The following is an 11593-nucleotide window of genomic DNA, read 5'->3' on the forward strand; positions in this document are numbered from 1 at the left end:
GGGCTGAGGCGGGGTTAGAGGAGAAGAGGAGGAGTCCCAGACAGAGACACAGTCTGGTCTGGAGTGGAGCAGATACAGGGAGAGCAAGATCAGGAGCTCTGTGGGAGCAGTGATAAAAGGGGTCAGAGACTGGAAGCTGTAGAGCTCGTCCTGACTGAAGAGATCTCACCGGACACGGAGTCCGAGGCTGTGGGGACTGATCCATACCCAGCAGCAGAAACCGACCGGCAGGGGATTTCAGGTCCTCTGGCCAAGAAACCCGAAGGCACGGTCACACGCAAGGGACCAGCACCGCCGGCGTGGAGCGGAGGCTACCAGAAGGCCCCGAGTCACCGGCCATACGGGTGAGCACCACACGGTACACTCAGGGACGTGGGCTACTTCTACCCGCTTCTAGCAAGGTAGCCAGGAAGAGTACAATAGTTGGGGAGGCCTACAACTCCGCCTGGCCAGGGGAGATCCTATCTGCTCACAGACTGACCAGGCCCCGATCGCTAGCCAGTACTCCCGGGAGGGTCTACCTTTGCCACCAGTAAAGACCCTGAACTACACCGCACCGTCTCTGAGTGGTTCCTAGTGCCTGCGTGCAATTCTGCTATCCCCATCATCCACGTCCGCTGCCCTGAGGCCATACCCATCCCGTTGGGGGTTATACTATCCACGCTGCACAACTGTACCACCGGCCTCAGCGGTCTGCCGTGCAGCGGCGGCTTCATAACCGCATTCAACGGGTGGCGTAGTTGAACAATATAACATCTTATTCTAAGTTCTGCCACTTGGTTTGACACCCTGGGCACGGACCGGGTCACCGCCACGAGGACTACTACCCCTATCAGATCCGGCTCCGGGTATTCCCCGCATGCGCAACGCTGCACAACAGAGGCCCAGGGGGCGCGTCAACTTTGGCGTAGTCGGCAGGATCTCGTGCCCGCAACCACCGGGTACTGCGTGCCTGAAAAAGAGACTTTTATACTTACCTGTGGTGAAGTTTCCCGCCATCCGACGCCATCTTCTGCCTTCTTCCCGCCATCCGTGGAGTTTTCCCGCCATCCGACGCCATCTTCTGCCTTCTTCCCGCCATCCGTGGAGTTTTCCCGCCATTGGACGCCATCTTGGGGACGCCGCGCGGGAAGAAGAGGGGCGTGGACTCCGAAAGCGCGCGAGAACTGAAGCTCCGCCTCACGTCCGGACGTTGCGTAAGGTCCTGGAAGGAGCCCAGCAGACGCCGATGTCACAGGAGCGCGACGGAAGGTCCTCAACCCTGACGATCCACTGCGGAGCTGCGGCCTACGGAAGAGGATCATCGCAAGGTAGGCCACGGTCCACTAGGGGGGGAGGAGGATGTCGGATACAGAGGAGAGCTTCACTGCCACAGCCACCGCCAGCGCCACCGCTGCTGCGGTCATGCCTTTCACTATGCCCTATATCCCGGGGGCAGCCTGGCTACCCCAGTACTCAGGGGAGTCACATACCCTAAATGACTTCAGAGAAAGGCTGGATAGCCTCTTCCAGGTGTACCCCCTCACAGAGGAGCAAAAAGTGAGCATCCTGGTGGCTCAATTAACAGGGGCAGCCCAAAGGGAGGTAAAGTCCTGGCCACTCGGGAGGAGGAGGACTGTCGCAGAGATACTAGCCCGGCTGAAGGACACCTTTGATACCCGTACCTCAGCCGAGATCAAGCTTAGATTCTATGGGTGCAAGCAGCGAGCACATGAGAATATAAGGGACTATGCACTAAACCTACAAGAGGCCCTGAGAGCCATTAAGCAGGCCGACCCTGACGGCGTGGGAAACGAAGACAAGCTGTTGACTGAACAATTTATAGAGGGTCTACATTGCAATGCCCACCGAACCCAGTTGCGGGCAATGGCCTTACAGGACCCTCATCTGGACTTTGCACAGTTCAAGGACAGAGCCATCCGGGTGCTCCGAGAACCGGCTCCAGGTGGCGCTGTGACCCACAGACGCCCTACTACCACTTACCACCAGGAGACGGCGCCCTTGTCGGCAGGGCCTGTGGGAGCTGATGCGCAGGCTTTAAACAATGACCCGGCTACAGACCTGCACCATCAGGTCCAAGAGCTAACTAAAAGCGTTGCTGCGCTAACCCGAACTGTGCAGTCTTTACAGGTTTCTACTCCAGGGAAGATCCAGCTGGCATCTGGACCGGAGGACATCCCGTGGCGCCGACCAAGGAGGACCCCACCGGCCAGAGGAAAACCCAGCGACCGATACAACGAGGACGGACAGCCCATCTGCCGCCGCTGCAATCAACCCGGACATATGGCAAGGTACTGTCCTTTAAACTGGCACAACCTGGGGTAGAGGGCCAACCCCTAGGAATAAGATCACCAGGCCCATCGAACTGGCGTGACAAATACGTGGGAGGACGTCCAGTCTTGCCTGTGGTACTGGATGGCATTCCTATGAGTGCCCTACTGGACACCGGGTCACAGGTCACCACCATCCCATACGTGCTCTTCAAGCAGTACTGGAATGACTCGGATATAACCCGCTACCCTGACGACGACTTGAGTATCATCGCCAGCAATGGTCAGCCCGTGCCACAGATCGGATTTAAAGAGGTGACCATTAAAATCGGTAAAGTCGAACTGGCAGCACAGGGACTGATCATTGTGGACATTGACAAGCGCGAGAGTCACCCAAAGATAACTCTAGGAACTAATGTGATTGAAAATTGTCTTGCAGAGGTGATTCTCATTTTACAGCAGGTTGCCAAGAACGCCAGTTCCGGCCAGCAGCGAGTGCTCCAAAAAGAGATCCGGGCACTGATGCGACGGCAACAGGTGGAACTCTCCGGTGGTGAGATTGGTAGCGTGAGAATGTGTGACCCTTTCCCTATTGCCATGCCCCCGAAAAGTGAAATGATGATTTGGTGCCGGGCAGCTATTGGTCTGAGAGGTAGAGATTACCAGGCAATGGTGGAACCAGTCTACTCAGACAGTAGGCCCACCATTTTGACAGCACGGGGGGTGGTCGATGTACGCCATGGGAGGGTGCCCGTTCGCATCATAAATATCGAGGAGAGAGAAGTACACCTGCCCCGGTATGCCACGCTAGCCAAATTGTTCACCATAAACCAGAATTCTGTACAGGCCGTGGAACCCTTGCCTCCATCTCAACCAGAGGAAGGTAACGGCTCTAAGCAACAAATGGAGGACTGGTGTCAGCAACTACATTTGGGTACTGACTCCACTCCCTCACACCAGAAACAGGGAGTCTATCGGGTGGTTCAAGAGTACGAGAGAGTGTTTAGTAAACACCCGTTAGACTTCGGGCGAGTAAAGGGGGTAGAACACCACATCCCCACGGGAGACCATCCTCCCATAAAGGAGAGATACCGACCCGTACCCCCTGCACACTACCAACATGCCAAGGGGATGCTTAGAGACATGAAGGAGGCTGGGGTAATCAGGGATAGCTGTAGCCCCTGGGCAGCTCCACTAGTCTTGGTTAAAAAAAAAGACAACACCATGAGAATGTGTGTAGACTACCGGAAAATCAACCGTATCACACACAAAGATGCGTACCCCTTACCAAGGATAGAGGAGTCTTTGGCTGCTTTAAAATCTGCTAACTTCTTCTCCACTTTGGATCTCACTAGCGGGTACTGGCAGGTTCCTGTAGCAGAGGCGGACCGGGAGAAGACCGCATTCACCACCCCGATGGGACTTAGCGAGTTTACCTGCATGCCGTTCGGACTCTGCAACGCACCAGGAACCTTCCAACGATTGATGGAATGCTGTCTGGGACACCGGAACTTTGAGACGGTCCTGCTGTACCTGGACGATGTTATAGTTTATTCCAAAACCTACGAGGACCACCTGAAACACCTGGCGGAAGTGTTTGAAGCCCTGGCAAACTACGGTCTGAAGGTGAAACCGTCGAAGTGTCACCTGCTAAAACCAAAAGTGCAGTACCTGGGACACGTGAGTGCTGACGGAGTGGCTCCCGACCCTGATAAGATCACCGCGATTAAGGAATGGCCAAGACCCTCTAGCGTAAGGGAAGTACGGCAGTTCTTCGGGTTGGTAGGCTACTACCGAAGATTCATTCCCGGTTTCACCAAAAAGGCAGCTCCTATGCAGGACCTCCTGTTAGGCCAGTCCAGGAAGGCCAAGAACCAGAAGCCGCCCTTCAGATGGATGAAGCTGGAAGAAGAGTCCTTCCGCCAGCTGAAGATGGCCCTCACGGGGGATGAAATCCTGGCATACCCTGATTACAGCCAGCCCTTTATCCTCTACACCGATGCAAGTAACATCGGGCTAGGAGCCGTACTGTCCCAGATCCAGCAGGGAAGAGAACGGGTAATTGCTTACGCCAGCCGAAAACTGCGACCCACCGAAAGAAACCCTGAGAATTACAGCTCATTCAAGCTAGAGTTCCTGGCAGTGGTGTAGGCAGTCACCGAACGCTTTAAGCACTACCTCGCCTCTTCCCGGTTCACCGTGTACACGGATAACAACCCGTTGACACACCTGGACACTGCAAGACTCGGTGCCCTGGAGCAGAGATGGATGGCCCGCCTGTCCAACTATGAATTCATGATCAAATACCGGGCAGGACGCTCCAATACCAACGCGGATGCCTTGTCCAGAATGCCAAACCTACCGGACGTAGGGGAAGATCCAGAGGAACTGGAAGAAGTTGAACTCCCCGCGTTCCACCGTCATGGGACTACCCAGTATTCCCACCGTGTAAGGGGTAAGTAATCCGCTACGTTCAACCCCTTACCTCATTACAACTGGGCGGAAACGCAAGACAGTGACCCCGCCGTCCGACTGGTGAAGGAGATGCTGACTCAGCCAGATGCTCGCCTTGACCCAGACGCTCCGGAGGAAACCAAGCAACTGTGGGCTGAGAAGAGTCGACTGTTCCTTTACAAGGGGAAGTTGTGCCGTAGAATGGTTAACTCCCGGACGCATGAACTGATCTGGCAAGTAGTGGTGCCAAGAAGAGACGCGGCTATGGTACTGGAGGCATACCACGACGGAGCTGGGCACTTCGGATGGAAGAAGCTGGAGTTCCTGCTGCGCGGGCGGTTCCACTGGGTAGGCATGAGAGGAACCATCGAGAGGTGGTGCAGAGACTGTGGCCCATGCAACCTAAGAAGGAAGGACCGTGCCAGTCAGAAGACTCCCCTGCAGTCCATCGTCACCAGGCAGCCGTTGGAACTGGTAGCCTTGGATCATGTAAAACTGACCCCCAGCAGAAGTGGCTACGTCTATGCGTTAACCATCGTGGATCACTACTCCCGGTTCTTGGTTGTAGTCCCCGTCAAGGACTTAACGGCTCAAACAGCAGCTAGAGCCTTTCAGCAGCACTTCTGCCGTCCACACGGATACCCAGAGCAGGTGCTGACGGACCAGGGACCTGCCTTTGAAGCGGAAGTCTTCCAGGAGTTCTGCACTCTGTATGGCTGCCGGAAGATAAGAACAACACCCTATCATCCGCAAACCAATGGACTCTGCGAGAAGATGAACCAGGTGGTGATAGACCTTCTGAAAACGTTGCCCCTGGAAGAACGCAGTCAGTGGCCTGAGAAACTGCCTGATCTGGTGGACCTATACAACCACATCCCTGTAGGTTCTACCAACTGTACCCCGGCTTACCTAATGAGAGCAAGACCTGGTAAGCTGCCTGTTGATCTGGATATGGGAGTCCTGACACCCGAGGACACTTCACCAGAAGCAGACTGGGACACAGAGAGGCAGCAGCAGTACCGGAAAGTACAGGAGAGCGTTGAGCGAAGTCTCTGTCAAGCAAGAGAAAGACAGGAGAAGACTTACAACCAGTATGCTCCCGCTGTTCCCCTGGTACCTGGAGAGCAGGTCTTGAAAAGGAAGAGACGGCTCCACAAGTTGGACGACCAGTGGGAGAAGGACCCGTACACCGTACTGCCATCAAGCCATGAAAACCCCAAAATCTGCACAATCAGTAAGGATGGAGGAGAAACCACAGCCATTGTCTCCCGAGATCACCTGAAGAAGTGTCCCGAGCAGCTACGAAACCCTGAAGAAGATCAAGAAAACCCTCGACCCGCAGAGGAAAGGGAAGAAATGGTCAGTACTGTACTCGGAGACTTCCCTCGGTCTTGGACACAAGTAAATGGCGCTGTTGTGGTACCCGTCCTCACCTTCCTCCAGCCAGCATCCCAAGTGCCTACGGAAAAACAGGTAGAGCTGGAAGAGCAGCCGGTCCAGGAGGCAGAAGACCCCAAACAAGCAGACCAGGAGAATCGACCCTCTGCTTATAGTGAGCCTGCCGTGCCCCTAGTGAGCCAAAGAACCCGTAGACAGCTGCCCAGCTTACCTTTGACAGCTCCTACACCCTGTAGCTTAGGACCGGTCAGTAAGCTCCATAGGTCTACTAGGGCCACTAGAGGCCAGTTGCCAGTACGTTGGAGGATCTAAAGTGTTCAGACTGTTTTATTGGTATTTACCTGTTTACTGTTGCTTGTAAATAATTATGTTTTTCCAGTTATCTTATAGGTGTCTTTTGTGGATTAACCGGAATTCTTTGTATATATGTTTGGAGCGTAACCCAGGAATGGACTAAGACTGCTAAAGACTCGGGGTAGGACAGACCCCCACCTGGTTACGGCTCCCTGTTCTTTGGTGAAATGGACACCCTTATTGCTTCAAAAACTGCACCCGGTTGCGGACACGCTGTGACCGCCTTAACGTGTTTTCCCTTATTGTATTGTTCCTGTTTATACCCTGTTATGTTTTCAAAAATATGTTTAGTCCCGGAGTACTAAATTTTACTAGGGGGGAATGTGGCACCCCAGGGGTCTGGTTACCACAGTAATAGCAATATTACGTCTGAGAGCAGGTGGGAGGTCTCCTGGTCAGGAACCCTAAGCATGCAACACTTCCTGCCCAGTCCTGGGAGGGGAAGAACTTCCCCTATATAAACTGGGGCTGAGGCGGGGTTAGAGGAGAAGAAGAGTAGTCCCAGACAGAGACACAGTCTGGTCTGGAGTGGAGCAGATACATGGAGAGCAAGATCAGGAGCTCTGTGGGAGCAGTGATAAAAGGGGTCAGAGACTGGAAGCTGTAGAGCTCGTCCTGACTGAAGAGATCTCACCGGACACGGAGTCCGAGGCTGTGGGGACTGATCCATACCCAGCAGCAGAAACTGACCGGCAGGGGATTTCAGGTCCTCTGGCCAAGAAACCCGAAGGCACGGTCACACGCAAGGGACCAGCACCGCCGGCGTGGAGCGGAGGCTACCAGAAGGCCCCGAGTCACCGGCCATACGGGTGAGCACCACACGGTACACTCAGGGACGTGGGCTACTTCTACCCGCTTCTAGCAAGGTAGCCAGGAAGATTACAATAGTTGGGGAGGCCTACAACTCCGCCTGGCCAGGGGAGATCCTATCTGCTCACAGACTGACCAGGCCCCGATCGCTAGCCAGTACTCCCGGGAGGGTCTACCTTTGCCACCAGTAAAGACCCTGAACTACACCGCACCGTCTCTGAGTGGTTCCTAGTGCCTGCGTGCAATTCTGCTATCCCCATCATCCACGTCCGCTGCCCTGAGGCCATACCCCTCCCGTTGGGGGTTATACTATCCACGCTGCACAACTGTACCACCGGCCTCAGCGGTCTGCCCTGCAGCGGCGGCTTCATAACCGCATTCAACGGGTGGCGTAGTTGAACAATATAACATCTTATTCTAAGTTCTGCCACTTGGTTTGACACCCTGGGCACGGACCGGGTCACCGCCACGAGGACTACTACCCCTATCAGATCCGGCTCCGGGTATTCCCCGCATGCGCAACGCTGCACAACAGAGGCCCAGGGGGCGCGTCACATATAACACACAACTAGAATAAACGCCATACTGATTGATAGACATTACCCAATAGATACCATTGCTACAGCGGTGGATACAAAATGTCTAATATCCCTTATTTATAGGCAATTACTGGCCCTACTTTTGGATATGCTTTAATAGTTAAGACAAAATGGGAAGAGGATGTGTGTCCCTTAGCTGAGGAGCAATGGGGGGAAATACTGAATTTGATACCTAACCTTTCCTTGTCGAAGACACAAAGATTGTCCCAAATTCTTCTCATTCATAGGGTATATAGATCCCCAAGTATTTTATTTAAAATTTTAATACAAACTGATGACACATGCCCTAGATGTGGTCAAAATGCTGCCAACCTGATACATATGATGTGGGAATATTGGCGACTACTGTAATGTGGTGATCGCTCTTGTACTATCTGTATTTGGGATACAACTTCAGTTGGAACCTAAAATCTGTATCCTAGGACTCCTGGGAGAGGACGTAGACCAGACTCCCATATGGCAATAGCTAGCTCCAGAATATTATTCTAGCCAGATAGTTGTTGGCACTACATTGGATAGAAAATTCTCCCCCAACGATAACAGAACTAAAATCCAGGATAAATGACACTATGCTTGGAAAGGGAGCTTATATATGAAGAAACGCTGTCAAGAAATCCATACACATATGGAACAATGGTTAATTACCCCCGGTATGGCTTCAGAAAACCTTCTCAGAAATACTATACTGGACCGTTTGTCCATTTCCTTACAGTAACCCAGGAATTTATATCCTTATACCCAAGGTGTCAGCGAATAATAATTGTCTCAGTCCACATAATTGTCCCTTCTTAGATATATTCTTTTTCTTTTGATGTCCCAATAGGGAAAAAAATAATCAGTCAGGAATATTTCAGACATTTATGTACAAATGTAAAATTACTATTCCAAAACCTTGTACTATAGAGCGATATTGGGATTTGTATCATTGTACACCGGTTGTTGTATTGTTACTGGTTATTTATTTTTATTTATTTTTTTTGTCACAAAGTTTGTTTACAAAACAAAATGTTGGTAATTATTTCTTTTGTTCAAAATGATCTGATTGAAAAAAAGAAAGATGCGAAGGTCTATAATAGATCAAACATATGCAAAATATCAAGATCGCATGCAGAGGTATTCTTACAAATTCGCAGATAAATGTGGTCTCACATTGACAAGGAGGTTACATCCACACATGTAAAGGACATATGTATCCAGAATAAAAGGGGCACCCGGCTATAGATTCATAACCCCACTGACATAGAGGAAGCATTTCATTGCTATTATAGCTCACTATATAATATTCATGCACAATACCACGACGTGCCACCTAAGAGTCTTGAAACAAAAATTGACAAATATATTATGGACACTACCGTTCCTTCCTTACAGACCCCCGAGCAGGAGGTACTAGACAAAGCTTTCACTGAAGGAGAGATATGAGAGGCCATTAAATCATTCCCTATTGGGCAGGGAGTTAAGGAGATATAGGGGAAAGAGAAAATATACCTGTGTAGCTTATATAATGAGAGGAACAGATGTGTGACACAGTGTCTCACCAGAGAGATCTAGGACTGTAAAGAAAGACAGATACGATAGGTATCCACCACATCATAGACAGCCCCAGTGTCAGAGGAATACAGGCATACCATAGGATTTGTTCAGGATTTCCTAGGTCTGGCGTCCTGACGCGGTATTCACCGCTTGTCAGCGTGCGGCGCCTGTATCAGAGAGCACCCGGAAGTGTTTTATACAGGCATGCAATGAGCGTGCAGAGACCCCGGCCAATAGGAAAATTGTGACCACGGCGGAAGTGACGCTATCGGTTGCTAGGTAGATGAATATCCGGTCATGTGATGCCTATGGTGCGTTCCAGATGGGTGGAAGTATGTGTTCCAAGCTAGTGATAATACTATGGATCAGAGATATCACGTTCCGAGGCTGAGTACTATGTTTTAAATGGATACAAGGTGGATATGGGAAATGCAATGGGGCGGAAGAGGGAGAATGGGATGATCCAAATTAGTAGGACCAGCGGAAATATAATTTGATGTTCCAGAAGGGGGTTAATAGGATATTAACATTGGATCTAAAAAACAAGAAAAAACATGTCAATATCTCTCCAAACATGTAAACTGTCAAAGATCGACGGTTGGGTCGGGAGAGGAGGACTACTACTCCTCTCATCCGACCGCTGATAACAGCGAGAGCAGTAGTTTTCCTCAGCAGAGCCGGCATGCCCGCGGTGAAAAAAAGAAAGAAAAAAAGTAAAAAGAGAAAAAAAAAACTTATGCTCACCTGTCCGGCGACCCCCGGTGTCCTCGGTCCCAGCAATGCTCTCCTCCCGGCGGCTGGCGTTATACTGCTGGGAGTGCGCTCGCTCCTAGCAGTATACTGTGCTTCCAGGACCTGTGCTGACGTGAGCAATCAGCTGATTGGTCACGTGACCGATCAGCTGATGATCACGTGACCTCACCCTGGGAATACTCTCAAGTTCTGAGTGGTAAGCTCACCGGGGCTGATCTTAAGCTGATCAACCCCAGTGACCTTACTCCTGCAAAGCAATGTATACTGACAGGAGTGATTTTACACTTCTTGTCAGTGTACATTGCTGTCTTCTACAGCAGTGACATCAGTGATTGGGTGAATGGCAGTAGCTGATACGAAGCTCTTTTCTTTGGTGATCACAAGATGTCAATCAGACCTTTTCATGACCAAACCTAATTAAAGTTAAGTAAAGAGTTAAATAAACACACAGAAATAAAGCAAACACTTTATTTTAAATACAACAGGTACATTCTTTAATAATTTAAATTAACCAATATACTCACCCCAGTTCTGACGGTAATCCAAGGGTTTAAGCAATGTCCCATCAAATAACTTTATTTAGCTCCAAAAAACGCATAAAAAACAAGGCAAAACCGCACATTTTATCCGCAGCGTTTTTCCTGCCAAAGAGATGCAGAAACGCTCAGGAAATTTCTGCTTCAAATCCTGATCGTGCGCACATAGCCTCAATCTCAAAGGCAAAGAAAGATCTCCTTAGGCACTTTCTAACAGTCCTGGGAATCTGATGTAGTCTACAAATGGATACCTTAAAAACATAAAAATAGAGTTACAAAAACAAGATACTGTCCCTTGTTCACCAATTTATTAGAAAATATGGATCCCCCGCAGGTCCGACATAGTTCAGCTCTTCCCATGACGTTCCCTGAATCCGTTGATAAAAGTGTATGGAGAGTCTCCATAGGCTTTTAGCAGCCGCTACTCCCGGTTCCTGCTGCACTCTGAGACCCGGCGGCTCTGCACAGCAGTGACTTCAGTAACTATACTGCTCATCAGAGTCACCGGGGCACACTGTCCTCTGTTAGACCTGGCAATTCTGATGAGCAGTATAGTTACCAACGTCACCGCTGTTCAGAGCTGCCAAGTCCCACAGAGCATAGCGGGACCCAGGAGTGACTGCTGCTAAAAACCTATGGAGACTCAGAACAAATCTCCATAGGCTTTTATCGACGGATTCGGGGAACGTTGTGGGAAGCACTGGATTACATTGGACCTGTTATTTTCTAATAAATTGTTGAATGAGAGACAGTGCCTTGTTTTTGTTTCTCTCTTTTTATGTTTTTTTGGGTATCCATTTGTGGACTACGTTGGATTCAGTGGACTACGTCAGACCTGCATGTTTTTATTGTGTTTTTTAATAAATTTATGAACCAGGAAAAGTGT

This window comes from Phyllobates terribilis, unplaced genomic scaffold (genome assembly GCF_046119375.1).
Source record: "Phyllobates terribilis strain yellow unplaced genomic scaffold, ASM4611937v1 Scaffold_51__1_contigs__length_9155689, whole genome shotgun sequence".
Classification (NCBI taxonomy): domain Eukaryota; kingdom Metazoa; phylum Chordata; class Amphibia; order Anura; family Dendrobatidae; genus Phyllobates; species Phyllobates terribilis.